This window comes from Sus scrofa, chromosome 18 (genome assembly GCF_054392235.1).
Source record: "Sus scrofa isolate SSC_HxYL_T2T_F1_AM1 chromosome 18, Sscrofa_HxYL_maternal_Yorkshire_Landrace_v2.0, whole genome shotgun sequence".
Classification (NCBI taxonomy): domain Eukaryota; kingdom Metazoa; phylum Chordata; class Mammalia; order Artiodactyla; family Suidae; genus Sus; species Sus scrofa.
This window is the reverse complement of record NC_139400.1, coordinates 20,198,667-20,219,368: the sequence shown is the minus strand read 5'-3', so window position 1 is coordinate 20,219,368 and position 20,702 is coordinate 20,198,667. Positions and strand designations below refer to the sequence as shown.

At 42.1% G+C, this 20,702-nt stretch overlaps 1 long non-coding RNA gene across 2 annotated transcripts in view; it reads left to right on the top strand.

Moving 5' to 3' along the window:
- The window catches only part of LOC146394915 (uncharacterized), a 234,253-nt gene that overhangs the window by 88,740 nt on the left and 124,811 nt on the right, over window positions 1–20,702 (top strand). The gene's annotated exons all lie outside the window — the stretch shown is intronic.

The following is a 20,702-nucleotide window of genomic DNA, read 5'->3' as shown; positions in this document are numbered from 1 at the left end:
TTGTTCTTTTCTATAGCTGAGTAGTATTCTATTGAGTAGATGTACCACATCTTAATCTATTCATCTGTTGATGGACATTTAGGTTGTTTCCATGTCTTGGCTATTGTGAATAGTGTTGCAATGAACATACGGGTGCATATGTCTTTTTCAAGGAAAGATTTGTCTGGATATATGCCCAAGAGTGGGATTGCTAGGTCCTACATTTAGTTTTCTGAGGTACCTCCATACTGTTTTCCATAGTGGTTGTACCAATTTACATTCCCACCAACAGTGCAGGAGGGTTCCCTTTTCTCCACACCCTCTCTAGCATTTGTTATTTGTGGACTTATTAATGATGGCCATTCTGACTGGTGTGAGGTAGTACCTCATAGTAGTTTTGATTTGCATTTCTCTAATAATCAGTGATGTTGAACATTTTTTCATGTGCCTGTTGGTCCTCCATATATCTTCTTTGGAGAAATATCTATTCAAGTCTTTTGTGCATTTTTCCATTGGTTTGTTGGCTTTTTTGCTGTTGAGTTGTATAAGTTTTTTGTATATTTTAGATATTAAGCCCTTGTCAATTGCACCAACTTAAACATAAGACCAGACACCATCAAACTCCTAGAAGAGAACATGGGCAAAACAGTCTCTGACATCAACATTACAAAGGCTTTCTCAGCTCAGTCCTGCAAAGCAACAGAAATAAAAGCAAAAGTAAACCAAGGGGACCTAATCAAACTGACAAGCTTTTGCACAGCAAAGGAAACCATACCAAAAAACCCAAAAAGACAACTTACAGAATGGGAGAAAATAGTTTCAAACAATGCACTATCCTTTCTTTTTTTTCTTTTCTTTTTTTTTTTTTGTGTGTGTGTGTGTGTCTTTTTTTAGGGCCACACCCACGGCATATGGAGGTTCCAAGGCTAGGGGTCAAATCAGAGCTGTAGCTACCAGCCTACACCACAGGCACAGCAATGCCAGATCCAGGCCAGGTCTGCCACCTACACCTCAACTCATGGCAACACTGGATCCTTAACCCACTGAGCAAGGCCAGGGAGAACCTGCAACCTCATGGTTCCTAGATTTGTTAACCACTGAGCCGTGACGGGAACTCCCACACTATCCTTTCTTGATTGCTCCTCCTTAGTTTCTGCATCCCCTCCCTTCCCTAGTTATAACTGTTTGAATCTTCTCTTTGGTATTTGGGAAGGTCTGGGAAGCTGAAGCCTTTATCCTGCAAGTAAGAAACTGGGGACACAAAGGTTTTTGTACCCAGGAGGGCCCCTTCTCAGCATTTTTGCTTTACAAGGAATAAAGTGGAAATACTCCATAAGATGTTGGATAGGTGAGACTGGAACTCTGGAGGTGAAGTAGGGCTGTCTGCTTTTGATGCTGTTCACATGTTGGAAACACACCAAGGGAATCCTCCTACCTCTGAATTACTATTTTAACATGAATTAAAAGTCACCAAAAAATTCTTTCATTATGCTCCCTCCTGTTCCAGTTTTCAAAATTGTAGTTATAATTTTTTTCTTGTTTTAAGTGTCAGAAATACTTGCTCTGATTTTTTTTTCTCTTTCTTTTCTGTTTTTTTTTTTTTTTTTAAGGGCCATGCATGCAGCATATGGAAATTCCTAAGCTAGGGGTCAAATTGGAGCTACAGCTGCCAGCCTATACCACAGTCACAACAATGCCATATCCAAACCACATCTGCTGCAGCTTACAGCAATGCAGAATGCTTAATCCCCTGATCGAGGCCAGGTATCAAACCCATATCCTCGTGGACACTATGTCAGGTTCTTAACCCTCTGAGCCACAATGGGACTCCTGTTTTCTTTAATAGGAGGTATTTTTCATCATCTTGTAGACTAGGGAAAGAGGAGAGAAGAGAAATGTTGTCCAGGATGGAAAGGAAATCTTCTCTCCTCTTGATTGGATTAACTAAATTGGCTGTCTTCCCTGCCCATTTATTTATTTTTATTTTTTTAGAGCTTCAATGATGGCATATGGAGGCTCCCAGGCTAGGGGTTGAATTGGAGCTGTAGCTGCTAGCCTACACCACAGCCACAGCAATGCCAGATCTTACACTGCAGCTCACAACAACACCGGATCCTTAACCCACTGAGTGAGGCCAGGAATCAAACCTGCATCCTCATGGATGCTAGGGAGATTCATTTCTGCTGAGCCAGGATGGGAACTCCTTCTCTGTCCTTTAGAAAAAGGAAATCTCTTCTTCATGCTGAAGATTTAAGCTCATCCAGTGAGCTAGTAACAAAGAAAAGAAGTGAAAGGGGCTTTTATCTTGAGAACAAAGAGTGGGCAACACCCTTCAGGATGCAGAGGTAATGGCAGATCTAGAAGGAAATCAATGGATGGGGAGAAGGGGAAAAAGGACCAGTAGGAGCAGCCAAGGGAGAACACCAAGAGGAAGAGCCCTACAGGACACATGCTGTTCTTTCTGGCTCCATCCAGGCCTAGAGTTGAGTCTTCTCTGGGAAATGTCTTATTCCTAGTCACAACTCCACTCAGACAGAGACTCTGCCCCAGTGCCTCCTGCATTCATTGAGATACTGTAGGGAGTCCTGGTTGGTGCCAGTTAAAAATTGTCACTGACCACCTGGTCCTACAAGAACGAAGTCACTAGCCACTGCAGTTGTCAACCTTCAAAACACCCTGAAAGGAGTTCAGAAATGAGGCACTCTGCTCTGGGAAAAACTGGTAGACCAGGCCTTCAGATAGAGAGATAGTTTCAGGAGAAGATTTTATGAGCCCAATTTCTTACGTATTCTCAAATCTGGAAGAGCACCCACATCATCGACAGAGACACCTGCTTCTCATGACTAGCAGCGACCTTCTTGTGACTAGCAGCAAACATCTGCCAAACTATGTGCTTGATTGCAGGCCTCCCCCTTCACAAAAATCATATATATTGTGACCTCACACCTCCTCATTGGTGCAGTTCCCCAGAGCTAACCGAGACACTGGCTCCTGGACCATATTTGGCCCAAATAAAGCTTAACTCAAAATTTTCATGTTGTGCTTTATTTTTCAGTTGACAATGGTAATGAAGCAAATTTTTTTTTCTTTTAGAAAAACAAACAAGACCATAATTTCACATTTTCCTGAAGAGCAATAATAAAATACTTTGCGGGACTTAAGAAAAGATCTTATAGAGCTGTATTATGCCTCATTATTGAAATATTTGTCTTTTTTTTTTTTTTGCCATTTCTTGGGCTGCTCCCACAGTATATGGAGGTTACCAGGCTAGGGGTCCAATCAGAGCTGTAGCTACCAGCCTACACCAGAGCCACAGCAACACGGGATCCAAGCTGTGACTGCGACGTACACCACATCTCACAGCAACGCCGGATCCGTAACCCACTGAGCAAGGCCAGGGATCAAACCCGCAACCTCATCATTCCTAGTCGGATTCTTTAACCACTGAGCCACAACGGGAACTCCTGAAATATTTGAATAAGAATTAAAATTACATGCAAAGCCACAAAATGCAAGCATCAAAACTTGATGAATTGGAATATTCAGGAAACAAGTGAATTCAGGAGCACAACTTTAGGAAATGTTACATCACCACTGCCTGTGGAAAAATACTCATTGATGGACTCTGAGTTGCAAAGTTTATTAGAGAAGTTAGCCTGTGAATATAAAGAGAATTTAGGAATTCCTTAACTAATTGCTTTCATTTATATTTCCCTTTTGTGTATGATCCAGAGTGATATAAAATAAAAGGCTATGCCTAAATAAATCTAAGAAGGAGCTTCAAATAAATATAAAATAAAAATTATGTGGTTAGGAGTTCCCATTGTGGCTCAGCAGGTTAAGAACCCAACTTAGTGTCTATGAGGATGCAGATTCAATCCCTGGCCTTGCTCAGTGGGTTAAGGATCTGGCATTGCTGCAAGCTGCAGCGTAGGTCACAAATGTGGCTCAGATCCGGTGTTGCCATGGCTTTGGCGCAGGGCAGCAGCTGCAGCTGTGATTCAACCCCTAGATTAGGAAATTCCATATGCCACAGGTGCAGCTATAAAAAGAGATAAAAAAGAAAAAAATTACATGATTAGAAAAAAATGTTATAAACATACTTCTCACACAAATAGTGAGCCCACATCAAAGTTTTAATCAATTCATTAATAAGGAAACCACCTGGGTAACGATTTAGATTCTGGGGGATAAGAGAAAATAGATTAATAATTGAAAGAAGGAATGCTAAAAATAAGATTGTCAAATCAGAAACAAAACTTATTAATGAGCTACAAGGCAATAAACCCAAAGCTTTGAGGTATCTCACCTTACCTATTGTCTATAAATTAGCATGTAACTTGACATAATTGTAAAAAAACTGGTTCTAAGTCAACATGCATTGTATTTTCAGAGCCTAAAGACCTTTCAGAGGGCTTGTTGGACATTAAAAGAATGTGCAAGCAGTTTTCTGCCTGACTTTTAAGATTTAGATAAGTTTTTCTGAGCATTGAAGAGGCATCACAATGAAAATATTTTCTTCAAACAGTTTTCTTCTTGGAAGACGTTGATAGAGGCTTGCTTAGTAGGGTAACTGGTAAGGAGGATTTTTTCCCCCCTGGTTAAAGAATGGTATTTTATTTTCCCTTTTTTGCATAGTTTCTTTCACTTAGTGTAATGTCTTCAAAGTTCATACATGCTGTAGCATATGTCAGAATTTCCTTCCTTTTTAAGGCTGAGTAATGTCCTATCACATGTGTAGAGCACATTTTGTTTACCTATACATCTGTTTTTGTTTTTGTTTTTAATTTTTTAAAGACTATCCATACATCTGTTGGTGAATACTTGGTTGCATCTACATTTTGGCTTTTGTGAATAATGCTGCTATGAACATGGGTGTACAAATTTTTGTTTGGGTCTTTGCTTTCAGTTCTTTGGGATATACTCTACAGTGAAATTTTTGATTCAGAGAATGATATTTAAAAGTTAGATTTTACTAAGTGAGAAAAAATGCCATTAAAGATTTTTTTAGCAGGGTTGTGACATGATCTGGATAAGTTTTCAAAGAACCACCCTGGCTTTTTATGGAGATGAGACTCAGGGAGCTCATGCAGGAAGTCCATGCAGGAATGTGGGACCTCATCCAGAACAGGAACGCAAGAAAGATGAGAAGTATTGGATCTTGATTTACTTCTGAGGGGGAGCCAAGTAGATTTGCTGATGCATTTTCTGTAGTTACATAAGTATAAGGCAAATTTCTCTACTTTGTTCTTTGGTTGAGATGTTAAATGTTTAATAATATAAAAGGCTGTTTCCTAGGAGTGTGCCTTCCAGTGGCCTGAAGGGATCATCCAGTGTGCTGGGTGATCCCTTCAGGCCCGCACAAGTTGGGGGCTAAGGGATCATCCAGCCTATCGGTGACAACCTGCAATAGACTTGATCAACTGAATTCTTAACTTCCTATTTTGCTGCTAATCCTTAGCTTCTGGATGGTCTTTCCTTCCGTTGACTGGTTCTTAATGATCATCGGGCCTTCTTGTCCTGACTTCCCAAGTGCCAACAATCATATAACAGAAGGGTCTCCATAAGGTCCCAATCTAGACAACAGGTGTCCATATCTCTTTCTATTTATCGCTGCTGAACTTTGGAGAACTGTAGCCATATCACCTCTGAGGAGCCTAAAACAGTCCATCTGAAGTGTTACATATAAGTAACAAACTGTGGGACTTGGTAGCAAATATTATACAACATTATCAGGTCATTCGTATGTTAAAGTTACTGTAATACCTAGAGGCGACTTTACACATGTTCAAGAGCAAATGTCAGAGAGTCAGGACTTCTAGTCTTACAAAATGACCTCAATACTAGGCTGTTATTCTGCCCATATTTTTTCAATTACTTCCAGTTTTAAATCCATTTCCATAATTATGTTCACTCTCAGGTCTTAAAAAATCCAGTGCAGTCTAAATTACGTATTCAATCACATGTCCTGTTTGAAACCTCTCTCTTCTAAGTTTAGCTCTATCCTAACCATGCCTCCCTTCTGTGATTCTCACCTCCTGGCATTCACACCCTTGTGCAATTTCCTCCCACACAAAACAAGGCTTGCTTGTATATTCTGTTATTGCAGAAATGATGGCATATGACTTTTAAGGCTGATGTTTTGGCTACTGACTTGCTCTTTTTTGGTTTGCTTCCTCTGGGGATACCAGCAACCATGTCTTGAATACACTCAAGCAGTCTTACGGAGTTCCACATGGTGTAGAACAGAGACCTCCTGCCAGCAGCCAGCCTCCGCTCACCAGACACATGAAACATTCCCTAGGCTCAGTCTGGCCAGGACTGCAACCTCGCAACCTCTGCCAACATCTAGAGCGTACTGTCCTGAGAGACCCTGAGCCAGTAACACCCACAGAAGCCACTCCCAAATTCCTGATCCACAGAAAGCTGTGAAATAAGGAATGTTTACTTTTGGTTTAGGCTATCAGTTTTAGAGTAATTTGTCAGACAGCAATAGATAACTATAATACATCCACTTACTCCTTTTGCTGCTTCTGGCTTCTCCAAGGTCAAGTTGGAAGAGAAGGTATTAGAAAATATGGGGCTAATAAGTTAACCTAATTGGTGCTATTGTAATCTAGCCAGTGGTGCTTCCCAAATACTGGCTCTCTTGCTAGGATGCAGGCTATGGGCTCTCTAAGAACTGCTTAGACCCCTGACAAGGGCGATGTACTGTCTGCCTGTGCTATATTGCCCCTTTCCCTCGGCAACTGCCTGTGGTGGGGGGAATCACTGTCTCATATTGTTGAGGTCCCCTCACCCAAGCTGACTTCCCTCTGGTGCAGGGAAGTCTGCTAGACGATCACCCAGAGCCCAGTCCCCATTCTTTGATGTCCAGTTAACCCAAGGAAAGCACATATCAACTTGCAATGCAAGATGGTGAATCTGTAGGCGGCTACCCCATTACCTTCCATTCTCCAGTGGAAGAGGCACATGTTCCTAGATTCGTAGATGCTCCCAGATTCCAGGGCACACATACCAAGCTCTCTCAAGAACCTTCTCGCCATGCTATACACCAGTGACTTCATCAGGATGAGTCCATGAGTGTTAGCAGTTCATTAGGTGCCGAGCAGAAGAGGGAAATGTCCTTTTCCTTTCCTTGTAGGCAATTCTAATCTTCCCCAATAATCTTGTTGAAGCCTGATACGGGTTAAGTAAACCTCCTTGCTGGCTTGATGGGGAGAAAGAAATCCTGAAAGGCTGTTTTGTGTTGGAAGTATGTATGATAGGACATAGAACTGTAGTCTGGTTCATCTTCAGAAAGGGGTTTGTACTTCTAAATATGATCTTAATTTGTTGTTTTTGACCATTGGTTGGTATGTGAATTCAAATATAAATGAAGCGGAGTTCCCGTCGTGGCACAGTGGTTAACGAATCCGACTAGGAACCATGAGGTTGCGGGTGCGGTCCCTGCCCTTGCTCCAGCGTTGCCGTGAGCTGTGGTGTAGGTTGCAGACGCGGCTCAGATCCCTTGTTGCTGTGGCTCTGGCGTAGGCTGGTGGCTACAGCTCTGATTCGACCCCTAGCCTGGGAACCTCCATATGCCGCGGGAGCAGCCCAAGAAATAGCAAAAAGACCAAAAAAAAAAAAAATATATATATATATATATATATAAAAATGAAGCTGAAGAAAGTACACACTGAACTTGACATTTTTCAGGCTATGTATGTATATCACTCTTAGTGTTTTGTGTGAGGACGCAGAATGCATACCGGTTACCTTTTACAAAAATTATTAAATCAATTTCAAACACAATAAAATATATTAAAATATAAAAATTTCTCTTAGGAGTTCCCATTGTGGCTCAGCAGTAACAAACTCAGCTAGTATCCATGAGGATGCAGCTCCCATCCCTGGCTCTGCTCAGTGGATTAAAGATCTGACATTGATTCAAGGGGCTGTGTAGGTGGCAGATGTGGCTCAGATCTGGTTCTGGTGTGGCTGTGGCTGTGGCCAGCAGCTGTAGCTCCAATTCAACCCCTGGCCTGGGAAATTCCATATGCCTCGGGTGCAGCCCTTAAAAACAAAAGTCTTATAATAGTCATGCTACCTTTTTATGACAACTATATTCTCTGTGTTTGTGTTTTGTTTTTTTGCTTGTTTTCCTTTCTAGGATTGGAGGTAGCTTTGGAGAGAAGAAAATGCATAAGATTTTAAGTCAGACAAATCTGGATTAAAAATCTATTCTCCCACTTTCTTATTAATTTAACCTCAGTTTGGAGTTCCCATTGTGGCTCAGCCGGTCAGGAACCCGAAATCATGTACTTGAGGATGCAGGTTTGATCTCTGGCCTCATGAGCAATGGGTTCAGGATCCGGTGTGGATGAAAGCTGTGGCGTAGATCACAGATGCAGCTCAGATCTGGTGTTGCCATAGCTATGGCATAGGCCTGCAGCTGCAGCATGGGATTTGACCACTAACGGATCTTCCATATGCCGCAGGTGCAGCCATTAAAAAAAAAAAAATTTAACTGCAGTTCTCTGAGCCTTTCATTTGTTATTTAGAGACAATTATATTTATTTTGAAAGACTTTTGTGCAGATAAAAGATGAGATAGGTGCTTGGAATAGCTTCTGGGAAAGAGACACTCAACAAAGTGCAGCTGCTACCAGTGATTCTCACTATGAATGTACATAGAGGAGTTCCCATCGTGGCTCAGTGGGAGTGAATCTCCCTAGCATCCATGAGGATGCAGGTTCAATCCTTGGCCTTGTTCAGTGTGTTAAGGATCTGGCATTGCCATGAGCTATGATGTAGGTTGAAGATGTAGCTTGGATCTGGCATTGCTGTGCCTGTGGCATAGGCCAGCAACTATAGCTCCAGTTTGACTCCTAGCCTGGGAACCTCCATATGCCTCAGATATGGCCCTAAAAAGACAAAAAGAAAAAAAAGTATATAGAGTTAGGAGTTCCCTGGTGGCTCAGCAGGTTAAGGATCCAGCATTGTCACTACTGTGGCTCTGGTTGCTGCGGGTTCCATCCCCAGCCCTGGAACTTCTGCATACAGGGTTATAGCCAAAAAAAAAAAAAAAAAAAAAAAGGTATAGAGCTTTTACATAGTTGAAATATAAGGTAGGTTAAATTCTAAGTTCTAGTTTTTATTTATCTAAACTTGTTTCAAAAATGTTGTTCATGTATTCCACAGCAATCATGCTTTTTATTTCAATGATTGTGAAATTTTCTAACACTGATATTTTATAAGCATCTCTCTATTCCCTAAAATTTAGGGTATTTATCTTTTTTTTTCTTTTCTTTCCTGGCTGTGCCCACAGAATATGGAAGTTCTAGGGCCAGGGATCAAACTGGTGCCACAGGAGTGACCTGAGCCACTGCAGTGACAATGCCAGATCCTTAACCCACTGTGCCGCAAGGGAACTCCTATGGTATTTATAGTTTAACATTTTTTCATTTTTTCATGCAGTTTCTCATTATATGCTATCAACATCTTCATACTTACAGTTCTTTTTGCTTATTTTAAATTACTTCTCTGAAATAAAATGCCAATTGTGGAATTACTGAAGTGAGTCAGGGTGCATAAATATTTTTATGGCTCTCGATATACAGTCCCTAATAGAATGTAGAGCACAGTGGAAATTATTTGTTTTCCCCAGGGGGCCCCTATGTTGGCCAGACATTCTCTGGCTCACTGTACATTTAGCAAGAATAGCTGCCAAGGACAGAGAGCACCACCATATCACAGTGGGTTCAGTCTCTGTTGACAGGCTGGTCTGCAAGTGTGCTTGAGGCATCAGAAGCTACCACTGGGGATGGAGCTCCTTTGGGGGAAACATGAATTGATACATGAAAACACACATCTTTCAGGTGAGTGCTCTAGAGATGGCATGTATTGCCCCTGTGTATTCAGTGTGGGAGAGGTAGGAGAATTGGAGATGCAAGCAAGAACTAGATCATGCAAGGCTCCCAGGCTTCTAGGCTTGGTTTTGTTCTGTGTGTGCTATGGACTAAATTGTGTCCCCTCCACCCCACAGCCCACCCCCGCCCCTGCCCTACCCACCAAATCATGTGTTGAAACTCTTAACTTTAATGGGACTATATTTGGAGATTGGGTCATTAGGAAGTATAAATAAATTAGGTCATAAGGGTGGGCCCTTATCCCACAGGACTGAGGTTTTATGAGGAGAGAAGGACATCTCATTTGGTGTCTCTCTGTCTCTCTCCCTCTCACATTCTGTACACTACAGAGGAAAAGCCATGTGAAAACTGATTTGGGCAAGAAGGCAGATATCTGTGGGCCAGGAAGAGAGCTCTCATTAGGAACCAGATTAGTCAGCACCTTCATCTGGGACTTGTAGCCTCTGGAACTGTGAGAAAATAAATTTCTGTTGTGTATGCTATCCATGGTATGGTATTCTGTTAGGGCTGTCCATGCTGTCTATTAGAGCCTGTCACAGTAAGTCATTGAAAGCTACAAGCAAGGAAATGATGGGATCGGAGGTCAGCCAAGAGGTTTCTAGGACTGAAGCAAAGGGGCTGAGGGGGAGAGTCCAAAAGATGTAATCAGAAAGGTGAAGGGGTTCCAAATTTATGCAGGACTGGGGGGGACCATGGTAAGGAGGGTTTTGAGCCAAGAAGTAATGGGACTTAGTGGTTGAAAAAAAATTATGCTAGAGGCAAGAGGAGAAACAGAAAATAGTAATCATTAAGAAATAATATGGTGTGGACCAGAGTAGTAGCAGTGGGTTACGAAAAGTCATCAGACTTTAGATACATTGTGAAAGAAAAACAAGCAGATACACAAATGGGTTATATGTGGGATTCAAAAGAAAGTAACAACACAATGGAGTTCCCGTCGTGGCGCAGTGGTTAACGAATCCGACTAGGAACCATGAGGTTGCGGGTTCGATCCCTGCCCTTGCTCAGTGGGTTAACGATCCGGCGTTGCCGTGAGCTGTGGTGTAGGTTGCAGACGCGGCTCGGATCCCGCGTTGCTGTGGCTCTGGCGTAGGCCGGTGGCTACAGCTCCGATTCAACCCCTGGCCTGGGAACCTCCATATGCCGCGGGAGCGGCCCAAGAAATAGCAACAATAACAACAACAACAACAAAGACAAAAAAAAAAGACAAAAAAAAAAAAAAAAAAGAAAAAAAAGAAAGTAACAACACAAGAATAACCCCAGGTTTTTGGCTTGAGTAAGTGAAACAATAACATAGGAAATGGAAAAGATGAAGAAGGCTGAAGTGGGGGGCATTTTGCAGGGAGGTGGGGGGACCATGAGTTTTGCACATGCTGAGCTGAGATGTCTGTTACATCCACAGAGCTGTTGAATAGGTAGTTAGATATGAGTGTGGCATTTAAAAGAAAGATCTGGGTCCTAGTTATGAATGTGGGAATCGTCAGTTCATTGATGACATCTAACACCATTAGAGTCATGAACTTACCAAGGGACTTCCTCTAAAGAGAAAATAAAAAGAGTACCATGGACTAAGTTTGCAACGCTATTATCCTCTTTTTCTGCCCCACCCCCCAGTCCCATTCCAGAGCAGTGGATTCTCGGCAGCCCTTTGGTTCAAAATAATCCCAGTCTTCCCACTGCATGGTCAACTCTGCCTTCTAGTTGGACCAATGGTAGGCATCCTATCTAAAATGGTCAGTTAGATTCCCTATGACAGGAAATTTAAAATGGGACTGAAAAATAAATTAATCCTCTTCAGATAGCTGGACATACAACACTTAAGTTTGAGTTTAGTGACTGGCCATTTTGGGAGTTCCCTAGTGGTCTAGTGGTTAGGATTCTGCGCTTTCACTGCTGTGGTCAGGGTTCATTTCCTGGTCTGGGAACTGAGATCCCACATCAAGCTGCTGCACGTCACAGCCAAAAAAGAAAAGAACGAGAAAAATGAGTGAACATGTTATACTCTCCCTGTACACTGGAGAAGGAGAAAAAGTGAAAGGAGATATATAGAAAGGGGAAAGAATCAGAGTCAAATATTTTTCTGTGTATTGAAATTGTACTTGGGAAGTTCTTGCCATGGCTTAGTGGTTAACAAATCCAACTAGGAACCGTGAGGTTGCAGGTTTGATCCCTGGCCTTGCTCTGTGGGTTAAGGATCCGGCGTTGACGTGAGCTGTGGTAGGTCGCAGATGCAGCTTGGGTCTGGCGGTGCTGTGGCTCTGGTGTAGGCCAGTGGCTACAGCTCCAATTAGGCCCCTAGCCTGGGAACCTCCATATGCTGCAGGTGCAGCCCTAGAAAAGACAAAAAGACAAAAAAATAAAAAATAAATAAAAAATGAAAGTGAACTCGGAATATAAATGATTCACGTAATTCCCAAGATCATCTTCAAAACTCCCTGAAGTGCCCAAGATCCTAGATCATGTTTCATCTGCTAGGCCTACTAAATAAGATCCTACTTTATACCTTGCTTTACAGGGGCTCCCAATTTATCTCCCACTTCTGAAGAAGGGAGGTATTTGGAGTTCTTAGGTATTCAGAATCACATTTCCAGTGGGCACTACTCACAGTTAAATTATTGACCAAATGTATAAACAACAGTTTTTTTTTTAATGCTGTCATCACTGTTTTCAAAATGACCACATCCAACTGGTGGAAGCTGATTTATCACCATTCATAGATTTGGCACACCTATTCCATCCTCAGAGGGCTTGAATCTATCACTGGCCGTTTTTGCTGCGTGGTACCTCCCACAGCTGCACAGAATGAAAAGCAAGGCTTGATGCCGCAGTCACTGCTGTACACCAGTGCCTAATACTTAACTTATACAAAGGGTTCAGTTAACATTTGTTGCATGAATAAACCAGGAAAGACTAAAGGGAGTTGTGTAAATAGCCAGAAAATCATCCCTGAAGAAAAGTCTCTGTGTCTAAGCTGTTATCTGACCCGTGGTATTTATATAAATTTTGTTGGCTACATCCCTATTGTTGACTTTAGATTCATGCTTCTACCTTCTCCTAACCAGTATTCTCTTGTCTAGAGCTTTGGCCCTGAGACTTTGATCTCAAACCCAATGCCTAGATTGTGTACCTGCCTCTGCATTCTCCTCCAGGCCTCTCAGTCTCAGCTAGCCAGCAAAATTAAAGCAGATTCTCAAATAAGCCATGTTCTTTCTTGCCTCAATGACTTGTCACAAGCTCTCCCTCTGCCTAAAACACCTTCTTCCCTACTTGGTCTTCTTAGTCAGCCTCCACTGACTTTCTAATTCCATTTATTGCCTATAGGAAGCCTTACTTAACCTCTCCAGAAACATTCGATTCTCCTCTCTCTCCTACTGCATCTTACTCAAGGGAAAATTTTCACATGACCATTTATCTACTGTTAACCTCCTGCTCTGATTCAAACGTTCCCGTGAGGAAAGTCCTATGGCCTTTTTTCTCTGTATCCCAGAGTTTGGTGCCTGGAACAGAGAGGATACTAAAGGCAAGATCTTTGGAGTGAATGAATGAATCTTAACTACCAAAGCAGACCGACCATTATGTAAACTAAGCAGCTAGCAAACTGGGGTCAGTTTAAACAGGGGGAAAAAAAAAAAGGATTGCAGTCACAATGACCAGTCAAAACACTATTCAGGGAAATGAGCGGAGACCCTACTGAGCTACTTTCAGCCAGGTGCTGGCATCCCCTATATGTGCTAAAATGCTGGTCAGAGGGTTTGCAGTATGAAAAACACTGAGCGCTGAGAAGCCACTTGGATATACTAGTAGGTGGCCTTTACTCTTCTTTTCCTCCAGGAGCACAAGAATGATAATGCCTGGCTTTCAAAGTTTCCCCTGGGTCTCAAGATTTTCAGCCTCAGAGGTCATCTTTTCTTTTTTTAAAGAACTTTATCTCTAGCCTGTGAAGGTAGAGAAATTTTCTCCCCTTTAATTGTGATATATAATCCATGAGCATAAAAGGGCACACAATAGAAATGTATACAGTACACAAAGTAGTTAGAAAACGGATTCCCAGGTTAACTCCAACTCAAATCAAGAATGAAAGATACTGCCAGCACCTACCACCCTTCCAAGGGCCCTTTCCTTTCCCTCTGCCTTTTCAGCCTTTTCTCAGAGGTGGTCTCCATGGCGACTCATGACAATCACTTCCTTACCTTTATTTATAATTTTATCACTTGTGTATTGCTGCTGTAACAAATGACCACAAACTTGGTGGTTTAAAACAGTACAATTAGTTCCTATTGTGGCTCAGCAGTAATGAACCTGACTAGTATCCAGGAGAACGTGGCTTTGATTCCTGCCCTCGCTCAGTGGGTTAAAGATCCAGTGCTGCCATGAGCTGTGGTGTAGGTCACAGACATGGCTTGGATCTGGTGTTGCTGTGGTATAGGCTGGCAGCTATACCTCTGATTTGATCCTCTAGCCTGGGAACCTCCTTATGCCGCAGGTGTGGCCCTAAAAAGCAAAACAAACAAACAAACAAAACCCACAAATTTATCTTTTTTTTTTTGGCCCTACCCATGGCATGCAGATATTCCTGGGCCAGGGATCAAACCTAAGCCTCAGCAGTGACAATGCCGAATGCTTAACTACTAGGCTGCCAGGGAATTCTAAATCTATCATTTTAGAGCTCTGTAATTTACAAACCCAAACAATTCTTGCTGGGATAAAGTCAAGGTGTCAGCAGGATTGTGTTCCTTTCCGGAGGCTCTAGGGAAAAATCTTCACCTTGCCCTTTCCAGCTTCTAGCAGCTGCCCAAATTCTTTGGCTATGGCTCCTTCCTCCATCTTCAAAACGAGCCATATGCCATCTCTCTGACCCTCCTTCCTTTGTCATATCTGTCTCTGACTCTTCATTTCTCACTTCAAAGGACCCTGGTGATTACCCTGAGTCTACACAAATAATCCAAGGTAATTTCCCTCATCTCAAAATGTCTAACTAAAAGAATGGCTGGAAGATCCCTTTTGACATGTGAAGTAACATATTTACAAATTCTGGGGTTAGAGTAGGGAAGGTCTTGGGGGTTGGGGAAGACAGTATTAAGTTTCAGCACAGTAACCATCCCAGAATCCATGGTTTAATGTTACCTGTTTTTGTACTTTACAAAAATAGAAAGAGCCTCGTTGTATTCAGTTGTGCCATTTCTTTCCTCAGCATTATGTTTGTAAGATTCACCCACATTCCCTGTGGTGTTCATTTTTATTGTGTGAATGTACAATTAATAGACAACTGGGTTATTTCCAGTCTGGGGGCCATTATGAACTATATCCTTATGAACATTGCCGTTCATGTATCCTCATACACATATGTGCCCATTTCTCCAAGGTATAAATGCACGTGTGAAATTGCTGTGTCAAAAGATATGTGCATCTTCAACTTCACAAGGTAATGAAAAATGGTTTTCCAAAGCAGTTATTCAAATTTACACTCCCATCCATACTGTATGAAAGTGCCCATTGGTCAACATTCCTTACTCAGTTTGTTAATACCGTCGTCAGATTTTCAATTTTTGTCAGTCTGGTGGGTACACGATAGGATCTCTCTCCTTGTGCTTTTAATTTGCATTTTTATATCTTCATTCATCTTTTCATATCTTCATTCATCATTTGAATTTCTTCTTCATGAAGGAACTGTCCACACATTAGCCCATTTTTCAACTGGGTTGTTTTTTCCTTATTAATTTGCAGGAGGCCATTAAATCGTCTAGATACAACTCTTATTTCTAAGTTTTCAAATATTTTTATCTAGTTCCGTATCTTTTATTTTTTACAGCTTTTTTTTTTTTCTTCCTTTTTCTAGGGCCATTCCCACGGCATTTGGAGGTTCCCAAGCTAGGGGCCTAATCGGAGCTGTAGCTGCTAGCCACAGCCACAGCCAGCCACAGCAACGTGGGATCCGAGCCACATCTGTGACCTATGCCACAGCCGGATCCTTAACCCACTGAGTGAGGCCAGGGATCGAACCCACAACCTCATGGTTCCTAGTCGGATTCGTTAACCACTGAGCCACAACAGGAACTCCTTTTACAGCGTTTTTGATGAAGAATGTCTTCATTTTAACATAGCTTAATTTATCAGTTTTAGCATTTATGGTTAGTGTTCCTTTTTAAGAAAACTTTCCCAATGCTGAGGTCATAAAAATTTACTTTTCTATTACCTTCTAAAAGCTTTCCAGTTTTGCTTGTCATAGTTGGGTTGATAATCCATCAGGAATTGAATTTTGGTATGGTGCCATGTAGGTGTTCAGTTTTATTTCATTTTGTTTATGGCTATCCAATTGGCCCAGTGCTATTTATTAAACAAACCAATTCTGCAGTGCCAGCTTCCTCACAAATCAAGTGCCCACATAAGCAGGAGTCTGTTTCTGGATTTTCTATTCTATCTTGTTCAAGTTCTCTACCATTGCAACAGCACCAACACTATCATAGTAACCATAGTTTTGTAATAAGTAATGATATCTGATGACAGAATCAGACTTCACATCTTGTTCTTCTTCAAAGCAACTTTAGCTGTTTGTGAAATAAAATTCATATTTTATGGCAAGACAAAAATTAAAATATAAAAAAATGTTTTTCTGCCCTTTGGCCTCTTTTTTCCTCTCTCTTGTGCATTGGGTATCCCATTATACATCAGTCAAACCTCCCCATCAGCAGAAATACCTGTTCAACCATGAAAAGCAAGATTCTCCTAACATCAATAAGACAGCTCCTTAAAAGATAACATTCTTGATCTTGTAAGGGGTCACGATAACCCATCATTTTGTACTTGCAGGTCTGGATTGTATAAACTGTCAATAATGCATCATTTAGGGAGTTCTCACTGTGGCTCATCGGGTTAAGAGTCTGACTAGTATCCATGAGGATGCCAATTCAATCCCTGGCCTTGCTCAGTGGGTTAAAAGATCTGGCATTACTGTGAGCTGTAGGCTGGCAGCTGCAGCTCCAGTCGGCCCCTAGCCTGGGAACTTCCACATGCCTTGGGTGCAGCCCTAAAAATAATAATAATAATAATAATAATAATAATAATAATAATAATAATAATGTAGAGCCCTCTGTCTCAAAAAACTTATATATCTGTGCTTTGATTTCTAATAGGCAGAACAATTCTCTGGCTTTCTGGGGGCTGTTCCCAAGTTGCTCTTCACTTTGGCTCAAATGAAATCCTCTAGGAGTTTTCTGGAGGCCTAACAATTAAGGATTCAGTGTTGTCACTGCTGCGTCTTGGGTTCGATCCCTGGCCTGGGAACATCTGCATGCTGTGGGCATGGCCAAAAAAGAGTTCCAGTCCTTTCTTAGATTGACCAATTAATTTTTTTTTTCTTTTTTTGTCTTTTTGCCTTTTCTAGGGCCACTCCCTTGGCATACAGAGGTTCCCAGGCTAGGGGTCTAATTCGAGATGTAACTGCCGACCTACACCAAAGCCACAGCAACTCAGGACCTGAGCTGCATCTGTGACCTACACCACAGCTCAAGGCAACGCCAGATCCTTAGCCCACTGAGCAAGGCCAGGGATCAAACCCGCAACCTCATGGTTCCTAGTTGGATTCATTAACCATTGAGCCACCACGGGAACTCCGACCAATTTTTTATTGACATGTTCTTAACCTTTCCATATGTAGATAAATTTTAGAATTAGATTGTCAGTATATACACACATTGCATTGACTCTATAAATTGATTTGGGGAAAATCGAAGTTTTTATAACACTAAGCATTTTATTTTTAAATTTTTCTATTAACGTATAGTTGATTTACAGTGTTTTGCCTTTTTTTTTTTCCTTTGGTTAATATTAAGCATCTTAGATTATGAACATAACATATCTCTTCATTCAAAGAAGGGGTAAGTTTCTTTCATTTCCCTCGAAGTTTTATAATTGTCCCCTTGGTGTTCTTTCTTATCTGTTGTTACATTTATTGCTAGGCTAATGCTTTTGGGGGATTTTTTTTGGGGGGTGTCTTTTTCGGGTCACACTCACAGCATATGGAAGTTCCCAGGCTAGATGGGAGTTGAATTGGAGCAGCTGCTAGCCTACACCACAGCCACAACTCGGGGATCAAGCCATGTCTGTGACCCACATCACAGCTCACAGCAACGCAGAATCCTTGACCCACTGAGCGAGGCCAGGGATTGAACCCACATCCTCATGGATCCTAGTCATGTTTGTTACTGCTGAGCCACGATGGGAACTCCATTTGTTTATTTTTTTAATCTCTCGTGTGACCCAGACAAGGCACCTAAAACCTAAAAATGAGACCTAAAGCCCAGAGCTACCAGAAGGTATTGACTAAAAAAGAAAAGTGTCAAAGGACTAGGAAAAGGGAAACCCAACAGAGACCTAGTGGAGCCCCAGCCCTTGCTCCAGGACGGGCGGGTGGTCATTTAACCATGCCAGCCCCAGCCATGTCCAGTCGAAGGTGGTCCAATCTCTTTACAAAGCAGCTGCAGCAACAACAGCAGAGGCAAAGCCCTGACAGGCAAGCACACCATTCTCCAGAACCAGAGCACACAGACTCAGATTAGCCTGCAGCAGCAACACCACCAAAGCCCCAGGCCATCTCAACTCCCAGTCGACAACTAGCCAAGCCAGTCAAATGCCCAGAGAAATGGTAGTGTAGCCCAGACCTGCTGACCCTATACCTGTGACACCAACAAGCAGACTAATTCACCATGACATCAACCAAGCACCATGCCCATAAGCCCTCTGTTCAGTGGCATAAAAGATCTAAGCCCAACTGTTCGGTATCATCCACGTAGTTGATAATCTCATCATGTTTCTATTTATCCAAAAATTGATTTTCAAAGGAAATTCCAGTTCTAATAGCCACCACTAGTCAGTAAATTCTGGGTATGATTAAATGCATCAGTGTTCAGAATGCACAAACTTGTTCACAAGGAAAGAAGGAATTCTCTGGAGATCAAAGTGAAGACTGTGAGCAAAGTCTTCTTTTCCCCGTAAACAGGCCCGTAAATTACTGGTCAAAGTAAAGCGTTAGATTAGGCTGATAGATATTTTTAGGCATCGAATGTTTGGTCTAAATGACCATGACTTTCTTGTTTAATAACAACTTCCTTAATAAACTGTTTTCAAATCTTGCTTAGGGTTGTTTGATGCACAAGTCATACGGAGAACACATCCTTTCTTACTGTAAGCATTTAAACACTGTCTCAGCTTAGACCTTCTCATCAATTTCATTTGCAAGTTTTTTAAGGGTTCAGAATATAATTTGAGCGAAGGTTGAAAATTCATTTTAAGAGTTCCCATCGTGGCACAGTGGATAACGAATCTGACAAGGAACCATGAGGTTTGGGGTTCGGTCCCTGGCCTCACTCAGTGGGTTAAAGATCCAGCGTTGCGGTGAGCTGTGGTGTAGGTTGCAGACTTGGCTCAGATCTGGCATTGCTGTGGCTATGGTGTAGGCCGGCAGCTACAGCTCTGATGAGACCCCTAGCATGGGAACCTCCATATGCCATGGGAACGGACCAAGAAATGACAAAAAGACAAAAAATTTCATTTTAGGAGTTCCCGTCGTGGCACAGTGGTTAACGAATCCGACGAGGAACCATGATTTTTCGGGTTCGGTCCCTGCCCTTGCTCAGTGGGTTAAGGATCCGGTGTTGCCGTGAGCTGTGGTGTAGGTTGCAGACGCGGCTCGGATCCCGAGTTGCTGTGGCTCTGACATAGGCCTATGGCTGCAGCTCCGATTAGACCCCTAGCCTGGGAAGCTCCATATGCCACAGAAGCGGCCCTGGAAAAGGCAAAAACACAAAACAAAACAAAAATTCATTTTACATCAGCAAGAGTCTCTTCTCATCTCTTTACCCATCTTCAATTTCATTTTTCTCCTACCATTTTATTTATGTATTTATTTTTGTCTTTTTAGGGCTGCACCCATGGATTTAAAATAATCCACAAACATTCTTTTTTTTTTTTTGTCTTTTTTTTCTATTTCTTTGGGCCACTCCTGCGGCATATGGAGGTTCCCAGGCTAGGGGTCTAATCGGAGATCTAGCCACCGGCCTACGCCAGAGCCACAGCAACGCAGGATCCGAGCCGCGTCTGCAACCTACACCACAGCTCACGGCAACGCCGGATCCTTAACCCACTGAGCAAGGGCAGGGACCAAACCCGAAACCTCATGGTTCCTAGTCTGATTTGTTAACCACTGCGCCACGATGGGAACTCCCACAAACATTCTTTGTAGGACAGAAGTAAAACTGGGTTAGAATTTAAATTTCTTTTTGTCATCTGCCGTCTTTGCATCATGGACTCCTAAAAGAGGCTTATTTCTTTCTTCACAGTGAAAATTTTCTTTGTTTGTCTTAGCATTTAGGGCAAACCTTCAGATATTTTCTACCCTAAAAGGTTTTTAGGAGGAAGAATTTGATTTTTTTTTTTTTCTTTTTATGGCCACACCTGTGGTATATGGGTGTTCCTGGGCTAGGGGTCAAATCAGAACTGCAGCTGTAGCCTGTACCACAATTTAAGGCAATGCCAGATCCTTAACCCACTGAGCGAGGCCAGGGATTGAATGTATATCCTCACAGACACTGTCAGGTTCTTAAGCCATTGAACCACAATGGGAACTCCAGAATTTGACTTTTCAGGCAGGAAAGTGGAGTCTATGTGGTAGAATTGGTAATGGACAAAACAGGAATGGGACAAACTATGATAGATTAAAAGAGAGAATAGATGAGAAAGCTAAAATCAAATTAATGTGCCCTTTTTAGATCTGTTGTTACTGAACCCAAGCTCATGTGCCCGACGTGTATTGAGGCCA